Below are 13,000 nucleotides of genomic sequence, written 5' to 3' on the forward strand. Positions count from 1 at the left end.
ATTTACTCAACATTCTATGATGCTTTGTTGCATATACAAAGATGTCAATAAAGTTAACTAATAAAATGGGCTTGTGCATTCCCCTTCAGTTCTGAATGATGAAAAAGCAATGGCCTTCAACAATCTATTATGCTTATATATTGCTTTACTTTTTATGTTTCCTTAATTGAATGGATCTTTAAAATATTTTCCTTCGAAATAGATAGAAGTTGGATGCTCCTCCATATACTAAATAGATATAGAATTCTCAGGGATATGGCTCTTCATTTCCTATTATCCAGGACGTGGACATAAATATGCTATCCCTTATAATGTACTTAATATATTGTAAGCTAATTTTATTCGTTAAGAGAGAGAGAGAGAGAGAGAGAGAGAGAGAGAGGGAGGGAATCATTTCTGGTTTGTCAGTTGCACGGACTTTCCTTATGGATGAAGTGTTTATGTCAGTTGCACGTTGGACTTCAACACTATGAATACTTGAGGAACTCTTAATTTGATGTTTTCTTTCTCTTGATAATTATTTGACAAATGAATAGTTATGTACATACCAAATGCCTTTTTTCCTATGAAATGTTTTCTTGATTGATAATTGAAAATTAATTTCATTAATTAAGAAGAATAAAGCTTTACGTTGGACTCCAACACTATGGATACTTGAGGAACTCTTAATTTGATGTTTTTCTTTCTCTTGATAATTCTTTGACAAATGAATAGTTATGTACACATCAAATATCTTTTTTCTTATGAAATGTTTTCTTGATTGATAATTGAAAATTAATTTCAATAATCAAGAAGAATAAAGCTTTACAAACATCCCTTGGAGAGGCACATGATGCAGCCTCTCCTAAACATTACCAGTGATCATGATATCAGACCTGTATTTAATTAAATAAATGAAGAAACACTCTTGATATGATCCAGGAGGAGAAGCAAGAGAGAAGACGAGAAGAGGGTGACGAAGAGAATAGGGCAAACAGTCTCTATCTAGAGAGACACAACTGCCACCCCAATATGTTATACTCAAAAAGAAATGAATATTATAGTAATACCCCTAAAAACAAATGTATTTCATTCGAGCACCACTTAAGCCTTTGGTAAATAGGTCAGTTAGTTGATCTTTAGACTTTACATATGGGGTAGTAATTTTCTCCACTAATCACCTCTCTTACAAAAAGACAATCCACCTTTATGTGTTTAGTTCTCTCATGATACACTGGATTGGAGGATATATGAATGGTTGCCTGGTTGTCACAAAAAAGCTTAATGGGAGTTGTGATTGATATTCCCATTTTCTGTAATAGTTGCTTCAACCACACCAACTCGCATGTAGTGTGGGCCATGGCTCTGTACTCTGCCTCAACACTACTCCTAGCCACCACATTCTACTTCTTTGTTTTCCAAGTAATCAAATTTCCTGCCAAAAATGTGTATAATAACCAGTTGTTGATTTCCTCTCAATAATCGATCCTACCCAATCAACATTTGTGTATCGTTCCAAGGAAAGTTCTCCCTTTCTTATACAACATCCCTTTACTTGAGCACCCTTCAAATAGCGTAGAACTCTAACATCACCTTCCCAATGGATTGCCCTCGGGTTTTGCATGAATTGACTTAATAACCGATTGACAACCAACTGCTTTCTTCCCTGGAGGCAGAGAAGTGAGGCCACAAGTATGATTAGATTGAAGAGCATGAAATTCCTCATCCATCGCTCTCTTCCATTTAGAGAGAGAAGAGCATCATGAAGAGATCTAGGAACAAATACAAAAGATAGAAGAGATACAAAATTCTGATAGGATGGGGATAAATGGATAAATAAAACATAATGAGATATAGGATGATCAATACATGCACACTTGCCTTTGCGAAACGCAATGGGAGGATCTAAATGAGATGGATCCGTCGACGGAAGAGCTAATGATGGCTAAAGCGGAGCTGGAGAAGGATGAAACATAATACCACAAGGATTGTGAGCATACACTCGATGGATTGGTGGTTGCATTGACTCTTGAGCAATAGGAGTAGTCACAAACACCTCCACTGGTAAGGGAAGAGGATGTGGGGATAGGGTATCAAGAGAAGTAGACTCGGTTGGGGAAAAGAAAGGAACATTTTCAAAGGGTACATCAGGAAGAACAAAGGAGTGACGAAGGGAAGGACTATAGCACATATCCTTTCTGGGTTCGAGAGTACCCCAAAAAGACACATTTAAGAGCACAAGCATCCAACTTATCCAACCCTAGATCTAGGAGATGAAGAAAACACACACGGAGGTCAAGGGAAAGGAGATTGAGAAGGAAAGACAATGGAGAAAGGGGAGGCACCACATAAAACTAATGAGGGCATATATTTAATGAGTAAACAAGAGGTAAGAACCACATCACTCCAATATTTTTTGGAATTGACATTTGAATCGAAAGTGCCTGAGCAATGTTAAGTAAATATCTATTCTTTTGCTCAGCTACTCTATTTTGTTATGTAGTGGAGGAGCTGGGTGATTGATGTATTATGCAATGAGATTCAAAGAACATATGAAACGGGCATTGGAAATATTCTTTTACATTGTCAGGCTGAAAGTATTTAATGGAGATACCAAATTGATTCTTAATTTCAACATAAAAAAGAGAAAAATTCAAATACTTCTATATGAGATTTCTTTAAATAATTCCAAGTCATTCTTGAAAAGTTATCAACAAAGGAAATAAAATATTTAGAACTGTTGTAAGAATCAACTGGACAAGGACCCCAAACATTTGAAGGAACAAGTTCAAAAAGACTCGAGACTCTAATAGATTCCCTTGGAACAAAGGAGAGGCGATGATGTTTACTAAGTTGACAAACTTCACATTGTATCTCACAGATGAACACACCATCTGGAATAAGACTCTTGATAGTTGGAAGAGGGATGACTCATCTGACAGTGCCACTGCAATGGTGTAGTGGAAGAATGAAGAGTTGTCTATGATCCACCATGATCTAGATAATACAACCCTCCAGCTTCATGCCCACCACCAATCGTCTTCCTCGTCTTGAGATCATAGTTTTCAAGCGTCTAGGCGATTCTGGGCGACACTAGGGCGCCTAGTCACGTAGGCGATAAAAAAATTATAATATGAAAAATTGACTTTTGGCTAGTTTCCTAGTTTTATATACCATTCAGCATGTATGTTATTGAAAAATAGCAATTCTCTTTATTAAGAACATTAAATTTCTTCTAAAAATGTGGCAAATCATCACATCTAAAAATAAAAATCTTTTACATATCTTAATTTCATTATTTGCAAAAATAATACTACTATAATAAGTATTTAATAGAGCAAATTCATATTAATTAGCAGCTAAAAAGGTTATAACTTTATATGATAAATATTCAAGATGGAAAGTAAAATAGAAAAAAACAAGGATGGAGTTTCTGTTTTATTTAATTAGAGAGAGAATAGAAAAAAGAACTTTATTATTCTATTGTTTCTTTCCCCTTTCTTTTCTTTTCTTTCTTTCTTTTTCTCTTCTCAAAACCCTTTGATCTTTTAAATTTCAATAGGAAAGCATTAAAATAAAATATAATTGATATATATAGCATATAATGAAATGTATTAACACATACATTAATAAGATACACCAATATAAATGATATTATAAAAGGCGCCCACCTTGTCATTTTTGTCGCCTAGGCGACGCCTTGACAACTGTGCTCGAGATCTTTAAAAATGCAATAGGATGGAAAGAATGAGATGTATCAATTCAAAGATTTTCTCAACTTACTAACATACATAAGACTAAAAGGAAATTTAGGAACATATAGAAGCAACAGTAAAGTGAAATCAGAATGTAAAGCAACATCACCAGTTCTAGAAATAAGGGAGGTAATACCATCAACAAGAGTAACCGGTTGGACAATAAAGGGAGGGGATAAAGATGTAAATAGGTCTGAGGATCTAGTCGTGTGATCTGAGGCCCTAGAATTAATGATCCATGGTTTAGAACAATGTTTTAAAAGGTGTGGGAGGCATATTCCTGGAGGTGCACCTCTAGGCGAGGTGCTCCTAAAACGCCTTGATGTCACAAGCAAGGTTCGAAATATCGATACGTATCGTTTCGGGACTCTTCTGATATGTCCCTACAATGGGTGTATCGGGGCTTTGACCGTTTCAGGGGATGGGGGGGTCCTAGACCGGCTCCTCTGAACCAGTTTTGAAAAAAAAAAGTAAAAAAACAAGTATCGAAACGCCCGATACGCCCCTACCGGCGTATCGAGCGTATCGATATTTTGAACCTTGGTCACAAGTGACCACTTTTCCGCGCCATCAAGTGCCATCACCACACCCACAACATGCCATCCGAGTGTCCAGTGTGGGTCTTGGGTGGGTCATTGCATGTATTTTGTATGGGGGATTGCCAATGGCAGTATTGTGTTTCTACAGTATGATTTTTCACTATTTTGATGTTTCTTTATGTCACTCCCCCAAAAGCTTAACGTACTCTTTGAGGGGAGGTAGGTAGTCGAGTGAATTAGTAGCGTGTAAAGGTTAAGCACGAGATCCCCTCGACACTAAATTGTGTGCTTTTGCTTGCCACCAATTTATGCAATACAAAGTGCCTTTTGACTAATTCGTATGCCATCTTGTTGCCTTTTCTTGTGTTGTTGCTTGTTGCTTAGGCTTACTTGTCACATTTGAGTGCCACACGGGGCCCAAACAACTAGCCCCGTGATAGTTGGTATCAAAGTAGGAGCTCCTACACGCACATTGGACCCTGTCAATCGCCCCTCACTCAGCACAATGAAGAGCAACCGTGACATTGCCGATGACATACTATGATGAGTTACCGCTCACCTTGGAAGACCCTTCGAGGGTGGCTTAACCTCTTGAAACAGAAGTTGAAGGAGAGAAGAGAGGGAAGGGTAGGAAGAAAATGACTCGGAGAGAGATAAAAGAAATATTAATTCACACTGTTATTGATCAAAAAAAAATATTCATTCACACTGCTTATTACACGATTAGGGCCTTATATAGCTGGCCTACATGTGTGCCATCATGGAGAGAATATCTTCTGGTGGTAGTGTAACTAACTCTGGGGCTCTGCCACGTGTCACACTACCCTTTCTGTCTTCTAGTGAAATGCTGATTGGTGGTGGCCTGCTCCACTCCCATAGTTAGGTTCGGAGGGAGTGTTTGGGTTCCAACAATTCCTCTCCCCTTAGCATTGACCTTGCCCTCAAGGTCTAGGTTCGGAAACCTCTCATTCAACCTTAGATAAGGTTCCCAAGTGGCGTCATCTAGAAGAAGCCCAACCCATTCTACCTTGGCTTCTGGCACAACCTGACCACCTCGTCGAACCCAACGGAAATTCACAATTCTGATAGGCTCCGTGTCAATTTCCCCTTTTTCAGTGAATTGGGGCAAGTTGGATGAGACAGTAGTATGATTTCCCACCGCCTTCTTAAGAAGTGAGATGTGAAACACCGGATGAAGCTTTGAGGTTGCAGGGAGGTCCAACCGGTAAGCAACAAGGCCCACTCTCTCCAGAACCTTATAAGGCCCGTAATACCTGGGTGCTAGCTTGTGCCAAGCCCATCTTACTACCGAGATCTGGCAGAAAGGTTGGAGCTTAAGGTAAATGAAGTCACCCACTTGAAATTTTAGTGGGCGGTGGTGAGTCATAGTGGGCCTTCATTCGCTGTTGGGCTTTTGTCAAGTTGGACTTAAGCAATCTAAGAATCTCGTCTCTCGCAAGTAGACGGGTCTCTACTTCTGCCACCTTGGATGACCCATATTCATAAGGTAATATGGGAGGGGGTTCTCTGCCATATAAAGCTTTGAAGGGTGTCATTCCAGCAGAGGACTGATAAGTCGAATTGTACCAGTATTCTGCCCACGGAAGCCAGTGAGCCCATTGTCGAGGCTTCGCCCCTGTGAAGCATCTAAGGTAGGCTTCCAAGCATCGACTAAGAACCTCAGTCTGTCCATCAGTCTGCGGGTGATAACTCGTGGAGGGGTGCAGTTGGGTTCCTTGCAATCGAAAATATTCCTTCCAGAATGAACGCAAGAAGGCAGGGTCCCGATTTGAGACAATGGATCTTGGGGTTCCATGCAGCTTGGCGACGTCCCGTATGAAGATGTCAACCACCATTGCTGCGGTGTAAGGGTGAGGTAATGTAGAGAAATGACTGTACTTGGTGAGACGGTCAACCACTACCATGATAACCTCCTTTCCTGCAGAACGAGGAAGACCCGTGATGAAGTCCATGGAGAGGTCCTCCCACACTTGCTCTGGAATCTTGAGGGGTTGTAAAAGGCCAGCGGGAGACTGTGAGGAGTATTTCTGCTGTTGGCAGGTTTGGCATTCAGATACATAGTGCAATACATCCTTACGCATTCCTACCCAATGATAGTGGCTACTGAGCCTTTTTAGGGTCCGTAGCACCCCTGAGTGTCCCCCCAAGGCGGAGTCATGAAACAACCTTAGCAGTTTTGCTTTGTGGGCTGAATTCTGGGAAACAACAAACCGACCCCTAAAGAAAAGATCAGGCCCCACAATTTGGTAACCAACAACTTGGGATGGGTCTCGACTCCACTTATCTCTAATATCTTGCAGTTGCGGATCAGACCTAGCTTCTTGCCGTATAGCTTCAAACAAAGGAAAACTGGGTTGAGAACAGGTCAGATGGTTTAACTCTTCCACTCGTGACAAGGCATCAGCTACTCTGTTTGCGGGCCCATGCTTATATTCTATGAGGTAGTCAAAGCTCATCAGTTTACTGGCGTCCCAATAGGTATGCACGCCACTTTTGCACTGCCATTACCACAACCATCATTTCTTTGACATAAGTGGATTGACTTTGGTGAGTTGCTGAGAGAGCCTTGCTGAAATAAGCAATGGGCTTCCCTTTCTGCATCAAGACGACCCCTACTCCCACACCCGATGCATCACATTCTATTTCAAAGGGCTGAGAGAAGTCTGGAAGAGTGAGGACTGGAGGGCTAGAAACTGCTATCTTCAAGTCTTCAAAAGCCCGTTGGGCATTATCAGCCCAACCGAAGGAATCCTTCTTTAATAGACGCATTAGAGGGGCGACCATAAGCCCATACCCCGTAATGAAGCGCCTATAATATCCGGTAAGACCAAGAAAGCCCCTTAGAGCCTTTACAGTAGTGGGCTTGGGCCACTTCTGGATGGTGTCTATCTTTTCTGGGTTTGCCATGACCCGCCCTGTTGCAACCACATGGCCTAAGTATTGAATTTGTCCTTGTCCAAAGGAGCACTTTGTCATTTTGGCATGTAACTAGTGCCCCCTTAGAGTTGTGAGGGTGAGTTTTAGATGTTCCATATGTGTGTCCCAATCCCTACTGTATATCAGAATATCATCGAAAAACACCAGAATAAATCGTCTTAGGAATGGCTTGAAGATGTCATTCATGAGGGCCTGAAAGGTGGAGGGGGCGTTGGTGAGTCCAAAAGGCATAACCAGAAACTCATAATGGCCATCGTGGGTCCTAAAGGCCGTCTTGTGGATGTTAGCCTGGTGGACCCGAATTTGATGATACCCTGACCGCAGGTCTAATTTGGAGAACACTCGTGCCTCTCCTAACTCGTCCAGCAGTTCATCAATGAGGGGTACAAGAAACTTGTCCTTCATTGTAATCTGATTCAAGGCCCGATAATCTACTCAAAAGTGCCAACTACCATCCTTCTTCACTAGGAGTACAGGGGTTGAAAAAGGGCTGGTGCTGGTTTGTATATGCCCTTTTTCCAATAGTTCTCTCACTGCCTTCTCAATTTCCAGCTTCTGGAAGTAAGGGTATCTATATGGCCTCACATTGGCCGGTTTAGAACCTGGGAAGAGTGGTATCTGATGATCATGAGCTCGGGGTGGAGGTAATTGGTTCGGCTCTTTGAATACGTCGCCAAACTGATCGAGTATCGATCATAAGGCTTCGTGTTGGGCTCCTGTGAGGTGGACACAACCCTGGTTGCCCAGAATTGGGACTGTGGGCCGGATGCCTAAGTGCATAAATAAGGGTTGTCCCGCATCCTTGGAGGCCCGTATCATGGAGGCTAAAGTGTCACCTTGGGGACTAGAGGGCCGCACCCCTTGTAAATGACAAGTCTGGCCATCCTGGTGAAAATCCATAGTCATTTTGGCCCAATCACATAGAGCAGGGCCCAGGCCACGCAACCAATGAATCCCCAAAATAATATCAGCCCCTGCGAAATCCAATGGGTGGAGATCCACCACGAAATTGTGGTCCTGTATGAGGATTTTTTCCTTCTTATACATGACACCTGACTCCCATTAGCCACATGGATCGAAAAGAGAGGAGTGGGTTGTATAGTCATACCTAGTTGCTTTGCCAAACGACAAGTGATGAAATTCAGGGTAGAGCCACTATCAATCAAAATCATCACGGTCCGGCCAACCAATCTTCCTTCTACTCGCATGGACTGAAGAGAGTTGAGGCCGATGAGGGCGTGTAAGGAGATCTTGGCCCCGTCAGGTTCTGGTCCGTTTGGAATCAGTTCACAGTCATTTAAGTGCTCTGGTTCTGTCTCTTCCGACTCTTCCTCTGTATGTAGGAGAAACACCCGCTGGACCCGACGTTTATGGCTCGATCCAAACTTATCATCACAGTTATACCAAAGGCCTTTCTCGCGTCAGGCCTGCATCTTAGCCCATGAGAGACGTTTGAAGGGCATAGTGGGCTGGGGCAAGATGAGCTTCTGATGATCCCCAACCTGTTTCATGGGCTATTGATCGACCCGTGGAGGAATCCTCACATTCGGGTAGGTTGGTTTGCTGGCTCTGCATAGGTTGTCGGTTTTTTCTTCTTGCAGACGAGCCAATCCCACTGCAGCCATGACAGTCGCCGTACGGAGAGCCCTCACCTCCAGACTGATATCTTCTCTAAGGCCTCCCACAAAACATCCTACTAAGGCTTTCTTCGGCTAGCCGTGTACCCTGGTCGCCATTCGCTCGAACTCGAGCTAGTACTATGCAACTGTTCCAGTCTGCTTCAACCGAGTGATAAGCTCATCGTAGTCCACGAACGCCGTTGGCGCAAAACGGATGCACAGAGCTTCAGTGAACTCCACCCAAGTTACCTGGGGATGATTTTGGCGATACCATTGGAGCCATAGAATTGCGTCTCCTTCTAGATGAATGGAAGCGATGGAGACATGCTGGTGTGCAGGAGTTTCGTGGTATTCGAAAAATCTTTTTGCTCTGAAGATCCAAGGAATGAGATCTCCACCAGAATAGTTGGGAAAGTTGATCTTAGTGACTTTTCCGGTGGGGTAATATCCTGTTGGGTGGCTGGTCTCGCCGGATTGTTGCTGAGAGGCGAAGCTTGAGATGACCACTTTGAGTTCCCTGAGTTCGTTCAACACCTGGTGGAATCCAACCTCAAGCTGCTCGACCCTATCATCCATGGTGGAGGAACGTGTCTGTGGCATCGTGAAGCCTGTGATTTGGATAGCCTGGCTCTGATACCAATTGATGAGTTACCGCTCACCTTGGAAGCCCTTTCGAGGGTTGCTAAGAGGCGAAGCTTGAGATGACCACTTTGAGTTCCCTGAGTTCGTTCAACACCTGGTGGAATCCGACCTCAAGCTGCTCGACCCTATCATCCATGGTGGAGGAACGTGTCTGTGGCATCGTGAAGCCTGTGATCTGGATAGCCTGGCTCTGATACCAATTGATGAGTTACCGCTCACCTTGGAAGCCCTTTCGAGGGTTGCTTAACCTCCTGAAACAGAAGATGAAGGAGAGAAGAGAGGGAAGGGTAGGAAGAAAATGACTCAGAGAGAGAGATAAAAGAGATATTCATTCACACTGCTGATTGCATGATCAGGGCCTAATATAGCTGGCCTACATGTGTGCAATCATGGAGATAAAATCTTCTAGTGGCAGTGTAACTAACTCTGGGGGCTCTGTCGCGTGTCACAGTACCCTTTCTGTCTTCTAGTGAAATGCTGATTGGTGGTGGCCTGCTCCACTTCCATTGTTGGGTTCAGAGGGAGTGTTTGGGTTCCAACATGCTACATGGGCTGCACCAAGTCCACGACACCAATGAGGCTCCACTTGACGAACTTACCAAGACACAAGCCTTGAAGGGCCGCACAACTAAAGCTAGCAAGTGTGACAAATCAGTCGACCAACTAGCTATCACGGACATGCGCATCCTACGTTGCGAGGCGACAGTAGGTGAAACCAGAGATTGGGTTGATGAACTCCACCACAACCTGGAGACTGTTGAGAATGCGGTGGTGGAACTAGAATGGCGATTCAATGGTGCCTTCAGAGAGATGCACGCCAACTTACAATGCTCGGTAGCGGGGCCTTCTCAGAGTAGCCTGCAGGGCATGCTGGACATATTTCAAGCCCAATTCGGTGAGATGAGAGATGGGATGACTCTCCTAAAAAGGGCAGTGGCCAACTCTACTAGCACTTCAGCCACCCTAGCTCCCATGCACATCAAGATCCGTGAGCCAACACCCCTACTTGGGTGCTCGGGATGCTAGGGAGCTTGACAATTTCCTGTGGCAACTAGAACAATATTTCTCTGCCGTTGGCATTAGTGACAACCAAACTCAGGTACGTACAACCGCTATGTGTTTGAATGATATTGCAATGTTATGGTTGCGTAGGTGTTGTCAAGACATTGAATGTGGCACCCGCACCATTGACACTTGGGTTGGATTCAATCATGAGATTAAGCGTCATTCCTACCTTGAGAATGTGGAGTACCTGGCGCGAACAAGAATGAAGAAGCTTAGACAGCAAGAATCGCTACATGACTACGTCAAAGAATTTTCAGCCTTGACGCTTGAGATCTCCGACATGTCAGAAAAGGACCTCCTGTTCAATTTCATGGATGGTCTCAAGCCATGGGCTGAGCTTGAACTTCAATGGCGCGGTGTGAAGGACCTCGCCACAGCCATGGCCGTAGCTGAGCAGCTTGTTGACCTAAGGACACCTGATGAAGAAGACCAAAAGCCATTAGCCCATGTACCTTGAGTTTGAGTGGGGGAGATCAACAATTGACCTCCACGTAGAAGAAACCAGTGCACACTGACATGCCTAACAATTATCAAGGAAAGGAGCCACAAGGAGCACAACAGAGCTATTAGGGCCACCGGTACACTAGGAGACCTACGATTCCTCCCTCACCTTGTTACATTTGTAATGAAAAGCATTGGACTAGTGATTGTCCTATGCGGAAGAAAATCAATGCCCTCATCGCCAAACTTAGTGATGAGGAGAAGCCCACACCGACACTAGGAGGTGGTGCCCTCCAACTTATAAATGCCATGGTAAAGAAAGAGGCCACATCCAAACGGCCCACCAAAGCCCACATGAGGCTGAAATATGTAGACATCACCCTCGGCGGGAGGCCGGCCCAAGCATTGGTGGACACTAGGGCCACCCACAACTTCATCTCACTTACGGAGGCAAAGCGACTCGACTTGATCACTACCAAACAAACAGGGTGGATCAAGGCCGTCAACTCGGGGGCCAAGGCAGTAGCAGGCATGGCTCGTGAAGTAGACCTACAAGTGGGACCATGGAAAGGCAAAGTTAATTTATCTGTGGTTCCCTTGGATGATTTTCAAGTTGTCCTTGGAGTAGAGTTCTTGACACAGGCAGAAGCAGCCCTCATGCCACACCTTGACCATTTACTCATCTTGGACGAGCATTCTCCATGCATGATCCTGTGACATCAGCTCTCCAGGTACACGGGAAGCAACTTTCAGCCCTACAACTGTACCAAGAGACAAGCAACCATGAAGCCAGTGGCATGCCAACAATGAAGACCCCCACTCCAACATCTCACATCAGCACTGGAACGGGTTGGGCAGTCATCACTAAGAAGAAGTTTCCCCCAAAGCAGCACCAGCACCTGCGCCAATAGCTGCACTAGTGCTAGCATCAACATCAACAGAAGCCATCTTCGCAGCAGAAGCCGCATACGCCCGCAATTGATGGGCCCAAGAGAAGACCCAAGGCCAACTTCAACTGTAACCATACCTACTACCTTAATCATCGGGGAGAGCGAGTGCCAACCAAACTATATAGGGACCACATTCTCACCCTTCCACAAGCCGAACCACGTAGTAGACCAGTGAGCAACTATCCTTGGGCAAAAATGCACGGGAACCAACACTCGAAAAATCCAAACTATCATTTTGACCCAGCCTTGGCCACAAACTTTCCTTCCACCAAAGCAGAACATCCAAAATTTTACCTTGAAGCGTTCAAGCAAGGACTTAACTTAGGGACTAGCTGTAGGTTTTCCCACCATCAAGAGCACCCAAAAACCTTCCACCCAACCTCTTGTTCGTGCCTTGGAAGGAACCATGTTCGTGGAGCAATTGAAGAACCTTCCTTCACCAACAAGAAGTTCGGGCCACAAGCCGAAGTTGGTCTTCGAGGACAAAGACCAAATTGAGTGGGGAGCTTGCTTGAGATAGCCTCGACCACCAACACCAACACCAACACCATGACCTCTAAAATTCTCATCTCTACCACCATTGCGACCTCCTCTCACACCACGGTTAACCCCTCTGGGATAGCTGCTTCTACCACGTGAGCCCCCTCTACCACCTCTGGTTGCTGCTAGGGCTGAGATCTCTAATACTGGAGCACTATCTGTATGTAGGCTCATAACCCTTCTGATTCTGGAAAAAAATTTCTGATAGTGTGGGTATATCACTGCTACCTAAAATCTGGGCATGGACCAGTTCAAATTCAGACCTTAATCCAGAAAGGAAACGTGCCACTTCCAACTGATCTCTCTGTTGTTGCTGTACTCTGAAATCAATCGAAAAGGGCTGATACGAATCCAACTCATTGCGCAGACTCTTCAAGCAAGCATAGTACTCTTCTACACTCCTATCACCTTTCTGTAGTTGAAAATATTCCTTGAGGACTTTTTAGTCATAAGCAAGTACAACTATAAATGCCTCATGAACAAAAGTCTCATTTTATTATCAAAGTCAATTT

General features: G+C 44.2%; 1 protein-coding gene across 4 annotated transcripts in view; it reads left to right on the plus strand.

Annotated features, from left to right (window-relative positions):
* The window catches only part of TIC40 (hydroxyproline-rich glycoprotein family protein), an 85,969-nt gene that overhangs the window by 36,910 nt on the left and 36,059 nt on the right, over positions 1–13,000 (plus strand). The gene's annotated exons all lie outside the window — the stretch shown is intronic.

Source organism: Nelumbo nucifera, chromosome 5 (genome assembly GCF_055504915.1).
Source record: "Nelumbo nucifera cultivar China Antique chromosome 5, China Antique-T2T, whole genome shotgun sequence".
Lineage (NCBI taxonomy): Eukaryota > Viridiplantae > Streptophyta > Magnoliopsida > Proteales > Nelumbonaceae > Nelumbo > Nelumbo nucifera.